We start from the raw sequence: 14,176 nt of genomic DNA, 5'->3' as shown, positions 1-14,176 counted from the left end.
AGCACGAGCAGAGCAACAGTTTTTTTCGGTAAGTTCATTGACATAAAACTAGTGATGGAGAAACCGAAGCTTTCTGAACCACTGAATCAGTCTGAAGCAGTTGTGTTGAAATAGTTCAGGTGTTTCGAAACATTTGATACTATTAAATGTGGCGACATCTGCTGGATAATATTATGTATAGCATTCACATGAAACAAAGGGTCGTGAAACAGAAAGTTGTGTTTGTTTAACTATAAAGGATCTACAGTATGCATCTTGAAATGCTTGATGTTTTTTTCTTTTATAGAAAATAATATACTTGCATGAGTTTGCCATCAAATACTGTATGGTTTAAATATATGCTTTTATAAGATTGATAGAAATACAAAAATATATTTACAAAATAAGTGAAATGCTTGTACATCTAGGGATGGTGATGACAGCAGTTGTACAAAATGCTTGTGGAACTGGGAAGGGGATTTGGGTGGTTCAGAGATTTTTATTTAAAAACAAGATAATTTCAGCTGAGTTAGGCTTTAGTATGTTCCTCTTCTATGTATGTATACAGGTATGTAAATCAATGTAGTGTGTGAATGCCTATATGCCAAGTTAATCTCGTTCTAAATCAATGAAACTACGTAACATATGCAAAACTCTCCTCCTCTCAAAAACCCACAACCATCTGAGGGACTGTGTCCATTTATAAACATTGTGAGTTTGACAATCCCGTGACACGTCGCCAATGACGGCCGATACGCGTGTGACGTAATGAAGCTTCATTTGGGGAGTCACGCATTTCACGTCAATCTGCTTCGAGCATAACATCTCTACATAAAACATTAGAGACGGTTTATATGTGTTCATATCATAGACTGTAGGTTCATATGCAACTTTCTGTGTTTTAAAAAGTGGCATTGACCGACCATGCGTTATGTGTTTAACTGTCGAGTGGATTTCAAGCTAGCTGCTCACTCGGCTAACATGAAACAGACCTCTTCAGTGTGCTTTCTGTCTAATATTCTGATATTTTTGGACTATTGGAGTTTAGAAATCCAGACATAAATCAGTGAAGCACTTATACAGACGAGCTGACATGGAGGTGTCCAGAAAATGCATTTTTTCCCCAAGATAATTTGAAAATGTTAATTTATCTTCATAAAAAAAACAATGGTAGCCTAATCTATTGATTAGCTGTTAAAATGTTAACATTCAGTGGATTGTGAATATAAAAATTTGACTCCCAATGCAATGCCTAATTGTCTGCTTTGTTAATCAACAATGCTTTTTCTATTTAAAATCATGTAATGTTTTTATTTTATCATAATCTGGGACTTTTTGACCTATGTAAATATAACCAAAAAGCAATTTATGTCTGTTTCATGACTTAACATTCATGTGATGTATGTAGTATGTACGTAGGTGAATTAGATGGTAAAACGGTGTACAATTTCCCAAGATGTGTTTAAGAATTGGTAAGTAATATACTTCAAATGTTTTTCCAGCTTCACATGACAGAGTGAGGATCTCCACTCCAGGTGAAGGAGCCATTGGGTTCAGTGTCAAGGACACTTATTCGGTCTGGTGGACGGTTTGGCCGTCATGCAATCCCTCTGTCAGCCACTATGGCGCGAGGGCGCACAGCTAGGAATGCGCCAGGGATGCGCAGGGCCAGGAACACACACACGCGCAGTGCAGTTCCACGGGCCATCCAAATGCGCCACCCCTAGTGTTCTCCATGCATTTTTATTTTTTTTTTCAAATCAAAATAAGACAATGACATACGTATGCCATTATTATCTTGTTTTGATTTGGTTTTGAATACAATTTTGTTGAAATAGTTGTGTTACAAGCTTGGTACCTAAGAATCCTGCACAGACAATTGTGACAACTTGTAGTTATTACATCTGCTAGTTGACTATCAATGAGGTCTTGCAGCCAAAAGTGTTAAAGGTTGTATCAGCGATTTCTGGCCCAAAAAAGGCCCATACATAAATTATCACATTCATCTAATCTTTCCTAACGATCCACTAGCTGCCTGTCCCATAAGCAGGCCGTCAAAAAAACGCGTCTGTAGGCAGCCTAGGCTCTGAGATCTGTACATAAAAACAATTGCTATCAACAAGTGTTCACCACCCACTCAAAGGCAAAACAAAGTGTTCCAACCAATAGGCTAATAAAGGTAAAATGTTGAAGCAATGTTGCAATATCAATGTTTATTCAACGTTGATTTGTAGTTGAGGCTTTAACCATGTTGGATTTTACTGCGTTGTTTCAACGTTGTTTCAATGTTGCAATATATCATATTCACCGTTGACAATGTTCACCTATGTTGAAATGGCGGATGTTGAAACAATGTTGCAAGATCAACGTTGATTCAATTTGCAAATCCAACACATAATTCAACGTTGATTCACCCTTTGTATATAACGTTTATTCAACGTTGAATCAATGTTGAAATGCCAGCAGGGGAGGGCTGCCCTCCCAGGGTGACAATCCCGACTAGTGTCAATATAATCCACGGGTAATTCATCTTCCAAGTTACATAAAGCCAAACGAGATGAGTGGCATTTCAGACAAACAACAAAACGACACGATCACACTAACATATTACCGTATTTTCCGGACTATAAGTCGCTCCGGAGTATAAGTCGCATCAGCTAAAAAATGCATAATGAAGAAGAAAAAAACATATATAAGTCGCACTGGACTATAAGTCGCATTTTTGGGGGAAATTTATTTGATAAAATCGGAGACCAAGAACACATTTCATCTTGAAAGGCAAGTTATAGTACTAACAATAGAACAACGGGCTGAATAGGTGTCTGGTATGTTAACAGCTATTCAGATAACTATAGCATAAACAACATAACATAACAAGTTTACCAAACTCTCGATCTCACTCCAAATCACTAAATCCATTGAATTCTTCATCCTCTGTGTCACTTCTAAGCAACTCCGCGAACTTCGGAGGTAGACGGCGCACTGCCGCTATTACGCAGGAGTAAAGAAGTAGCAGATACTGGCAGACAAGCGTAGAGTGCCCTCTCGCGGCTGTCAGTATGAAAATAATGAACACGTGAAATTATATATTTTAATATATAAGTCGCACCTGAGTATAAGTCGCAGGGCCAGCCAAACCATGAAAAAAAGTGCGACTTATAGTCCGAAAAATACGGTAACAACTTAAACGAGCATAACATGCCCGGGACGCGGTTCGCAGCCGAGCAGCGCACCGGAAGCCTCAAAAGTTCAAAAGTTACAAGCACAAATGTACTTCAAACTTTGACCAGTTGGTGGCGCTAGACCGTGCTTAGTGCTTACATGTAACTCAGTCAAAGTAATATTGAGACTGCCCTTAAGCTATGTGCCAAATTTCGCAACTTTTTACCATATGGTTCTATGGGCTGCCATAGACTCCCATGGCGGAAGACGAGGAATAATAATAAGAAAACATAGAATACCAATAGGTTTCCAGCAGCTTCGCTGCGGGGAACCCTAATAAGAAAACATACAAAAACAATAGGTTTCCAGCAGCTTCGCTGCTTGAACCCTAATAAAACTCAAATACTCAAGACTGATTTGGTCTCAGATCTATCTGTCTGTCTGTCTTCTTATCTATGGCAATATATAATAAAAATTCTATCAAACAGTTTTGTGGTACAGAGAAAAGCTTATGACGTGGTAATTTAAGCAGCCGTTGCAGTGACTGTATATTTTATGATTCAGGATTATATCAAAGCAAACCTGAACCATGGAAACCATGGAGTCTTTATGTTAATGTTTTATTAGTCTTCATAAGTACTTCAGATTGGTTATTCAATGTGAGACTTTTATCTGGTTACAAAGCATACAAAGTATCACTCAGTCAATCAGTAACAACGTCTTATGCACCTTGAGCAAGTTTCGCTGTGGCATTGTTTCCATAAGCTTCTGCAATATCACAAGATTTATTTCCATCTGGGGTTGCTTTATTTTTTTTCACCAAGATCTTGTATTGATGATGGGAGAGTCTGACCACTGCACAAAGCCTTCTCCAGCACATCCCAAAGATTCTCAATGGGGTTAAGGTCTGGACTCTGTGGTGGCCAATCCATGTGTGAAAATGATGTCTCATGTTCCCTGAACCACTCTTTCACAATCTGAGCCCCATGAATCCTGACATTGTCATCTTGGAATATGCCCATGGACATCAGAGAAGAAAAAAATCCATTGATGGAATAACCTCTTTCTTTTCTGGTTAGCCTCACTGATAAGTAGTTTTCTTAAGGCTACACAGCTGTTCAGTCCCAATCCATTGGGTTCCCTTCACATTGTACGTGTGGAAATGCTCTTACTTTCTCTCTCTCTCTCTCTCTCTCTCTTTTTGTATATTTTATAAAGGAAATCCCTGACCCGAAGAGAAAAACTCATAAATTGCCTTATAACAGCAAAAAAATTGATCCTACTCAACTGGAAGAAGAAAGAGGTCCCCTCATTTAAACATTGTTTGACTGATTTGACTGACACTTTACATTTGGAGAGAATTTGATTTATTCTGAAAGATAAGTTGAGGGACTTTGATAAAATCTGGCAACCTTTGGTCTCTCATCTTGAAAGACAATCTGATTGAGTCCTTGGTTGGATGCACTCCTGGGTGGTGGGGGGTGGGGTGGGGTGGGGTACACACTGTACTGCCTTTTATTTTTTATTTATTTATTTTGTTTGTATTTTGTTTGTTTTTTGTTTTGTTTTTTGTTTTTGTTTGTTTGTTTGTTTTTGTCCTGTCCGTTTTGTTTTAGCTGCTTTGTTGATGTTTACTTGCTATTCATTTTTGTCATTAGTCCTTTTTGTCAGGGATTACTTTTCTCATCTTTTGTAAAAAACATGGAAACATAATTGTCGACTTTTAATTTCTCTGTTATGTGATCAGTTTCCTAATAAACATATTTGAAACATAAAACTCAAATACTCAAGACTGATTTGGTCTCAGATCTATCTGTCTGTCTTCTTATCTATGGCAATATATAATAAAAATTCTATCAAACAGTTTTGTGGTACAGAGAGAAGCTTATGACGTGGTAATTTAAGCAGCCGTTGCAGTGACTGTTTATTTTATGATTCAGGATTACATCAAAGCAAACCTGAACCATGGAAACCATGGAGTCTTTATGTTAATGTTTTATTAGTCTTCATAAGTACTTCAGATTGGTTATTCAATGTGAGACTTTTATCTGGTTACAAAGCATACAAAGTATCACTCAATCAGTAACAACGTCTTATGCACCTTGAGCGAGTTTCACTGAAAGTTTCACTGTGGCATTGTTTCCATAAGCTTCTGCAATATCACAAGATTTATTTCCATCTGGGGTTGCTTTATTTTTTTTTACCAAGATCTTGTATTGATGGGAGAGTCTGACCACTACACAAAGCCTTCTCCAGCACATCCCAAAGATTCTCAATGGGGTTAAGGTCTGGACTCTGGTGGCCAATCCATGTGTGAAAATGATGTCTCATGCTCCCTGAACCACTCTTTCACAATCTGAGCCCCATGAATCTTGACATTGTCATCTTGGAATATGCCCATGGACATCAGAGAAGAAAAAAATCCATTGATGGAATAACCTCTTTCTTTTCTGGTTAGCCTCACTGATAAGTAGTTTTCTTAAGGCTACACAGCTGATCGTCCTCTGGAGGGTCGCAGGGGGACTAGAGCCTATCACAGCTGTCATTGGGCGAGAGGCGGGGTACACCCTGGACAGGTCTCCAGTTTATCACAGGGCTAACACAGAGAGACAGACAACCATTCACACTCACACCTACGGCCAATTTAGAATCACCAATGAACCTAACCAGCATGTCTTTGGACGGTGGGAGGAAGCTGGTGTTGAAGGAGAAACTTTTCCCTCTCCTTCAGCCCAGGATCTTTATACCTATTGGAAAGGTTAGTCCGACTATGAATAGAGCACTTGACAACTTCTCTCCAATTGACAGTTTATTTAGCAGGCAGAGAATAGGTACAGAGTCAGCGCTGAGACTTCAGCTTAACCACCTTATGGGTAGAAAAGGAGAAGCCATGGAGTGCTAACCACCAGACCACTGTGCCGCCCACTAGTACATTTTATTGGAATTAGACAATGTTGGGTGGTGTCCTGGGGTATCTCTTTCCAGATCTGGACTACAGCAAGACTGAGCTCCTGGACAATCTGAGGTGCAATCTGGCAGTGTCAGATGGACAGAAACACAATGCCCCAGAGGTTTAATTATTAAATTTAAGTCAGGTGAGCATGGGGCCAGTCAGTAGTATCAGTTCCTTCATTCTCAGTCTGCCTGCATACTCTCACCACATAAGGCCCCAGCATTGTCGTACACCAGGAGGAACCCAGGACCCACCGCTACAGCTTAGGGTAGTAAGGGGGGCATTGTCCAGCCTGTAGAGGTCTGTGCATCCCTCCATGGATACGCCTCCCCAGACCATCACTGACCTACCAATAAACTGGTCATGCTGAACGATGTTACAGGCAGCATGTGGCACATTCCGGGGATCGAACCGCTAACCCTCTGAGTCGTGGACAACCCGCTCTACCTACTGAGCCACAGCCGTGTACACAGAGAGAAACTGCTCTAATCTGTGAAAAGCACAGTGTGTCAATAGTGGATCTGCCAATTGTTGTAGGGCTCTGGCAGGGCTCATCCTGTTCCTCCTTGGTCCAGCTGATGGGTTGATGACCTTCTACAGCCCTGTCCAGCTCTCCGAGAGTAACTGACAGGCAGATACTCCTCTTGGAATCTCCTCCACGCTCTTGAGACTGTGCTGGGAGACACAGCAAACCTTCTGGCCATGGCAGGTATTAATGTGCCATCCTGGAGGAGTTGGACTGCCTGTGCAGCCTCTGTAGTGTCCAGGTATCGCCTCATGCTACCAGTAGTGACACAGACCCTAGCCAAATCCAAAACTAGTGAAGAACTGTCAGAAAAGATGAGGAGGGAAAAAATGTCAGTGGTCCTCCACCTGTAAAACCAAATGCGCTGTCGTCATCAGTCTTCGTTTGCATTGAGAGAGCCAGGATGCCGATTTTAGCATGAGCGTACGCAGTTTGTCTAACTAACACTTGAGCTGAAGACAAGAGCAGTAGTGTCATGGTTTTCTGTCATGGTTATTGATTATTATTCTGTTTATTGTATTTTGTTATTTGTATTTAGTTCTTGTTTTTTTTTACACTCTTGGTTTAGTGTTTAGTTTTGTGTTTAGTTTTTCTGGTTTCAGTTTCCTGCTTTATTTTGTTAGCTTCTTGATTTCCTGTCTTGTGTCCCTTCCTTTATCTTCCCGCCTTTGTGATTGTCTTCCCCGTCTTGATTTGTTTCACCTGTTTCTTGTCACCCCCCTGTCCTATGTGTATGTATTGCCCTGCCTTCCCTTTTGTTCTCTGTGATGTCGTACTTGTCACACGTCGTACATGGTCCGTAGTTTTGCCTCGTCTTGTTTAGCTCATGTCTTGATTCTAGTAACTCGTCATAGTTTTTTTCCTTTCTCATGGTTTAGACTCATCAAGTTCTTAGGTTATGTTTCAAAGAAGTTTTTGGTTTTGTCAAGTTCAGATTTCGTGCCTTGTCTGCAGTGCCTTTGGTTTTGTCAGTTTTGTCTTTTTTCATTAAATACCTTTTTGCCTACTCCTGCCTCAGCCCTCTATGTCCTGCATCTGGGTCCTAACCCCCTTACCTCGCAACCCGTCTTGACAAGTAGGGGGTTAAAAGTGAGCATTAAATTATGGCTAGCATAAGCATCAAGTAATGATCAGGGTTTGGGAATTTATGTGTAATCACATGGGTCCCATCATCGTATTCATCATCATTCACATATACAGTCCCTGACAAAAGTCTTGTCACTTATCCATTTTGTAGAAACAACAGTTTATAATCTGACTTTTAATTAATCCATTGGTTTTAGAAATGGCTCATATGAAAGCTAAAACCCTCCCAAATTATGTTTGATATACTAAAATAAATTTGCTTCACTGAAGAAAGATTGATCATTTAATGAACACAGAAAGGTCAGATTTTGGCAAGACAAAAGTTTTGTCGCCTACAGAAAGTAATGTGAAAATTGAACAAATCATTTACTTTTTTTTTTTTTTTTTGATCAAATTTTTATTTAACAAGAATACAAGTTACAACCAAGAAACATGACTCATTAATGACAATAGAGACAGTACAAAAATTGACTGTAACAACTAAATCAAGTAAAGTAAAAAAAAAAAAAAAAAAAAAAAAAAATAGACAGAAAAAAAAAGGAAAAGGAAAAGGAAAAGGAAAAGGAAAATGGGCACCACCCACCCCCCACCCCAACAGCACACTCACAGTGGTACGCTCTCTAGCACCCTATGGAGTATAGATCTGACGTGACACACACGCAAACAAACCCATTCAGGAAAAACAAGGTTAGAGTCTCATTGAGCTTATCTTATAAGTTCTTTCAGTGCGTCAGCTGCTGCACGCCAGTTGTTAATGGAAGCCTCACTAGCGCCATTAATTCTAGCAGTTGACAGTTCTAGATAAATTACATCTAGGAAAGTAAGTGCCCAGTGTCTGATGGTGAGAGAATGGGGAGGTTTCCATCTTAAGGCTATCAACTTCTTGGCAGCTGTTAAGCCAGCTAGTACAGTGCGCTTTTTAAGTTTAGTAATATTAACTTGTGACAGATCAATTAGCAAAAGGACAGGTATAGTCACTGGTATGGTCACTGATACTAATTCAGAAAGCTTGGCTGCCACCTTGGACCAGAACTGTGAAACCGGAGGGCAGTTCCACATCATATGCAAAAAAGTTCCAGAGGCCTTCATAGAACATAGGCCACACAAGGGATCAGGTATCAACTTCATACAATGGAGTTTGCGAGGGGTCAAATATGTTCTGTGTACATAGTTAAAGTGGATCTGCTGGTGGTCGGGGTTGCGGGAAGCCTCTCTAATATTTGCCCAGACCTGTGACCAATCAAAATCAGAGTCCAAATTAGGGCAATCATACCTCCATATTCTGTCAAGTGGTAGTTCATTATAGGAGGCCTCCAGGAAGAAATGATAAAGTGCGGATACTAACCCTCTCTTTTTAATTCGAGTGGCAAGTACTTTGTATAGTGGGTGAATGGGCAATGGTTGTTGTACCGGAGCACCATGCGCCTGTAAAGATGATCTAAGTTGCAGATAGAAGAAGAACGAGTTTGCAGGCAAATTGTGCCTGTCTCTAATATCTTGAAAGGTGCGCAGCCCCGTGTCACTATATACCTTGTCTAAAGTGCGAATATTACTGTTATACCAGGCAGCACAAGAGATCGGTCTCCCTCCGATTAATAGGCCATTGTTTTTAAAGATCGGTGTAAGTGTATGCCACTTACAGGAGATTTTACACTGAAGCTCAGCCGCACGCCATGTCTGAATGAGTTGCGAGACTATTGGACCAAAACGTAATTGGCATTGTTTATTGGATATGTTAGCAAAAAGAACCTCCTGCAAGTTCCAGGGTCTCACACAGTTTTCTTCTAGCCTGCGCCAGGAAACTGAGGCATCAGAGTCACGCCACACAAGTAATGGTCTAAGTACGAATGACCAGAAATAAAACTTAAAGTTTGGTACAGATAAGCCACCACTGGCCACTCCTCTTTGTGTGATGGACAGTTTAAGGCGGGGGCGCTTTCTGTTCCAAATAAATTGAGACACACAAGAATGTATTTTGTTCCAATAATTGACAGGAGGAGAGAGGGGAATCATTGAGCTGATAAAATTAATCCTGGGTAAAATGTTCATTTTGACTACAGAGACACGGGCTCTAAGAGAGTTAGGGAGATTCATCCACCTATCCAAGTCTGCTTTAACTTTATTAAATGTTTTTGAGTAGTTGTGCGTTACAATACGGTTCAAGGACGGAAAAATTTGTATTCCGAGGTATTTAAAATCCTGGACAACTGGGATGCCAACTGGAAATTGCAACCCTTTAGCCGAATCATTAAGGGGGAGTAACGCAGATTTGGTCCAGTTGATCTTAAAACCTGAGAGACAGCTAAATTCTTCACAAATGGACAGTAAGTTTGGAATAGATTGTAGTGGCTTCTCCATGAAGACCAACACGTCATCAGCATACAATGATACGTGGTGATCTGAATCCCGAACTGAAATAGGATGCACATTGGGGGACTGACGAATCATCTGAGCTAGTGGCTCGAGAGAAAGTGCAAAAAGTGCCGGTGACAGGGGACAGCCCTGTCGGGACGATCTGGTGACAGGGAACAGCACAGAGGATAGTTGCCCGGTGAGTACCAGAGCTGAGGGATTTGAATACAGGACCTTTATCATATGAATAAAGTTATTTCCGAAACCCATTTTTCCTAAGACCGCCCACAAAAAGGACCACTCCAGCCTATCAAAGGCTTTCATAGCGTCAAGGGATAGCACTGCAGCTGGTGCTGTTTTGTCTACTGCTGCATCGACTATATGGAGAAGTCGTCTGACATTGTCTGCAGCTAGCCTAGACTTTATAAATCCAGTCTGATCACAACTGACTAATGTCGGCATGTGATTCTGAATGCGTCTGGCTAGCACCTTTGCATATATTTTAAGATCTGCGTTTAATAAACTGAGAGGTCTATAACTACTGCAGTCTACAGGGTCCTTATCTTTCTTTAAGAGTAAGGATATTAGAGCTATATTGACATCTCGTGAAAAACTTCCTTTGTCTATAGATGTCATGATCATGTCTAGAAGTAGCGGACTCAGCATGTCCCAGAATTCCACATATACCTCTGGAGGTATTCCATCAAACCCTGGAGATTTGTTTCTTTGCATGTCGAGAGCTGCTGCCTTAAGTTCTTCCAGTGATATGGGTGCGTCCAGATGCGTAGAGTCAGCCACTGCCAATTGTGGTAGATCTAGTTGGCCAAGGAAGTTCTGACACTTATCTCTATCCAACTGTATCTCTGATTGGTATAAATTAGAATAATATGTGCGAAAGGTCTCATTCACCTGCTTAGGATCAGTTAGAATTTGGCCTGTTGTTGACCTGACAGAAGGAATGTCAGCAAAGTATTCGTTGGTCCTTATTTTGGAAGCTAAGAGATGGCTGGGTCCAGACCCCTGAAAATAGTAACGCTGTCTAGTCCTATGTATCAGGAATTCTGACTGTTGTTTTAAAATATTATTAATTTCCTTTTTAATGATTTCCAGTTGTAATTCAACCTGTTGGGAATAGTTATTTTGTAAAGTCAATTCTATTCTAGCCAAGTCAGCTTCCAAAGCTTGTAATTTGGCTGTTCTATCCTTACGCAGATTTGAGGCAAAACGGATGGCGTTACTTCGTATAAACCCTTTGACTGCATCCCATAAAATCCTGGGGTCATTGACTGAGCCTAAATTAAAGTCCAAAAATTCCTTTAGATGGGACAAAAACTGAGATTTATAATCATCATTTTTTAACAAAGTGGTATTAAAGCGCCACCTAGCAGCACGTTTGGATAAGCAGCCCAAGGTCGCACAGCAAAATACTCCTTTATGGTCTGATAATGCAATAGGTAGTAAGGCAGCATCATTTACTTTTTGAAAAAGTTGTGGTGAAGTGAAAAGAAAATCTATCCGTGAAAATGATTTATGTCTGGCTGAAAAAAAGGAGTAATCTTTCATGGTTGGATTGAAGGAACGCCATACATCTGTCAGGCCAAGGGTCTTGGCCCATGACTGTAAAGCTGCAGTTGCTAGCTGTTGATCTTTGGAGGCGCTCAAGCTAGATCGATCATCTGTATGCCACACCGCATTCATATCTGCCCCCACAATGAGAGAATATTCAGATAGTTCTAACAACTTCTGTGTAAGCATGTCATAGAAAGTCTTGTCAAATTTGTTTGGAGCGTAAGCAGAAATAACAGCTACCTTCCTCCCATACAATTCCACCTTGGCTACTGCTATCCTTCCTGCGGTGTCCGCCCATACGTCCAACACCTTAATATTTAGATTACGTTTACAAACAATAGCTACTCCTTTACTTTTCGCTTCAGCTGAAGAGGAAGCAATTGTGTGGTAAAATCTGTTGGCCATCCGACCAGAGTCTCTGCTTAACAAGTGCGTCTCCTGTAGGAGAGCCAGGTCAATTTTCCGCCGACGCAAAAGAGTAAGGACGCTGGTCCTCTTGTGTGGTGTATTTAACCCATCACAGTTCCAAACCAAAACGGATAAATCACCCATTACTGCATGCTGAACTCAAAGTTAACGACCATGTACCCAAAGATAAAATATAGAGCCAGCAGTTGTGGTAAACTGACCCATACTGACAGATAGGCGTACAAAATGTGTGTGCCTTACCCCCCATTACCCCTTGATGGTGCCCGAAAAACAACATAACATGTAAAACCCCATGAACATTAAGGCTCAAAATAACTAAGCCAAAAAATAATAATAAAACCCTCATATGTTGATCCGTGATCTAGTATGGATATGGGGCCGCAAAGGTTCAACCTTCAACCTCAAACCCAGCAAATAATAAACAAAACCGTTGATATCAGGACAGGATGAGCTGCTACCAGCAGAGATAACTAACTTACTTTCCTTACTTAATACTGAAAAAAAAAAAAAAAAAAAAAAAACAAGAAGAAAGGAAAACAACAACAACAAGATTCTAGGAGTGTCTTGTGTTAGCGTTACTTCCATGCCCGGCACTCATACACGCAGCTTAAATTGGTGAGCAAATAACAAAGGCCGGAAAGTTTAGAATTAAAGAAAAAAAAAAAAAAAAAAAAAAAGGAGGAGCAGCGACACTTGAGCAATAAGATGAACTGAGTCCATAGTAAACATAACTTAGAGATGACCAAGTGCAAGGGTTAGCCTTAGCTTGTCCTCATCATTCCTGCTGGCAGTGACCATGACTAACCAAGCAGCAAACTATGTCCAAAACAAAACACAAAAATAAAGTGGCGGTGTGCTCAGTACTGTTCTTAGAGAATGAAAACAAGAGCCTATAGCTTAAGCATCAGAATATATAAAAAAAAAAAAAAAAAAAAAAATAATAATAATTACGGACCAAAATGATTATAAATTAACTGCTGATGCAAGGCAGGCTAGAGATGTCATATCTCGCTGATAATAACAAGAAAGGAAAAAGGAAAAACCTGTCGCACACTCTGATTAACAAACCATACTGTGGTAGAAGCTCTGAGTGATGATCAGCGCTTTAATCCAGGCACCGTGTAGAATAATTCAGTTCCGACATGGTTAGCCCGCAGCTTCGTCTGGTTGTCCAGGTACCGAGCCGTCATTCCCAGCCGCAGGTGGGACTCGCGGCGCCGGGAGGGAGCTGATGAAATCCTCGGCGTCCTCCGCGGACTGAAAAGCCTCCGTTTTGCCGGCCGCTTTGACTTTCAGTGTGGCGGGGTAGAGCAGGAAGAACTCCACTCCTTTGGCTCGGGCCATGTTCATGGCTTGAGTGAAAGCTTGTCGCCGTTTGACAGTGTAGCCGCTGTAGTCGGGTGACAAGCGAACCGGCCGTCCATTCATTGTGAGCGGGGATTTCTTTGCTGCACGAAGGATAAGTTGGCGTGTTGTGTACCGGAGCGTATTAAAGATTAGAGTACGGGGCCCGGATCTCTTTCTGTTGTCACTGTACACACGGTGAGCACGCATGATTTCGCCGTCTAGATTGCCCAGGGTGGGGAACCACTTCGGCAGCGATTTTGTGAGGTACTGGACCGCGTTGGACCCTTCGATCCCTTCTGGTAGCCCGATGGCGCGGACATTGCAGCGCCTGCTCCGATCCTCCATGTCCGCTAGCTTAAGTTGCATGGTCTCCAACGTGGCCTCGTAGCTGGTTAGCTTCCCACGGTTACTTTCAACATCTGACCGTATTTTGTCCAGTTCCACATTGACGGAGCCGATACTCTCGTTCAGAGAAAATAAATCAGCTTGAATGGCTCCCAACTTTGCCTCCGTGTCTTCTCCCATCTGCTGAAGTTTGTCGAAGCGTGTCTCCAGGTAGCCACGTTGTTTTTCAAGTACCGCTTCCGCAATGGCCTCCATGTCGGACATCCCTCTCGTCTTTACAGCAAGCCCTGGCTCAAATTTCTTGCTCGAATCCGTCATGGCGTATTTATAGTCAGTGGTGCACTCAAAAGAGAAAAGTAATAGTTGTCACAACGGTGGAAATCAATAAAAATAACAATGCTGGGTTGAGCGAATTCGACCTAAGCCGC

The sequence above is a fragment of the Chelon labrosus genome (genome assembly GCF_963514085.1).
Source record: "Chelon labrosus genome assembly, chromosome: 19".
NCBI classification, from domain to species: Eukaryota; Metazoa; Chordata; class Actinopteri; order Mugiliformes; family Mugilidae; genus Chelon; species Chelon labrosus.
The sequence above is the reverse complement of the archived record's forward strand: the minus strand, read 5'-3'. Positions refer to the sequence as shown.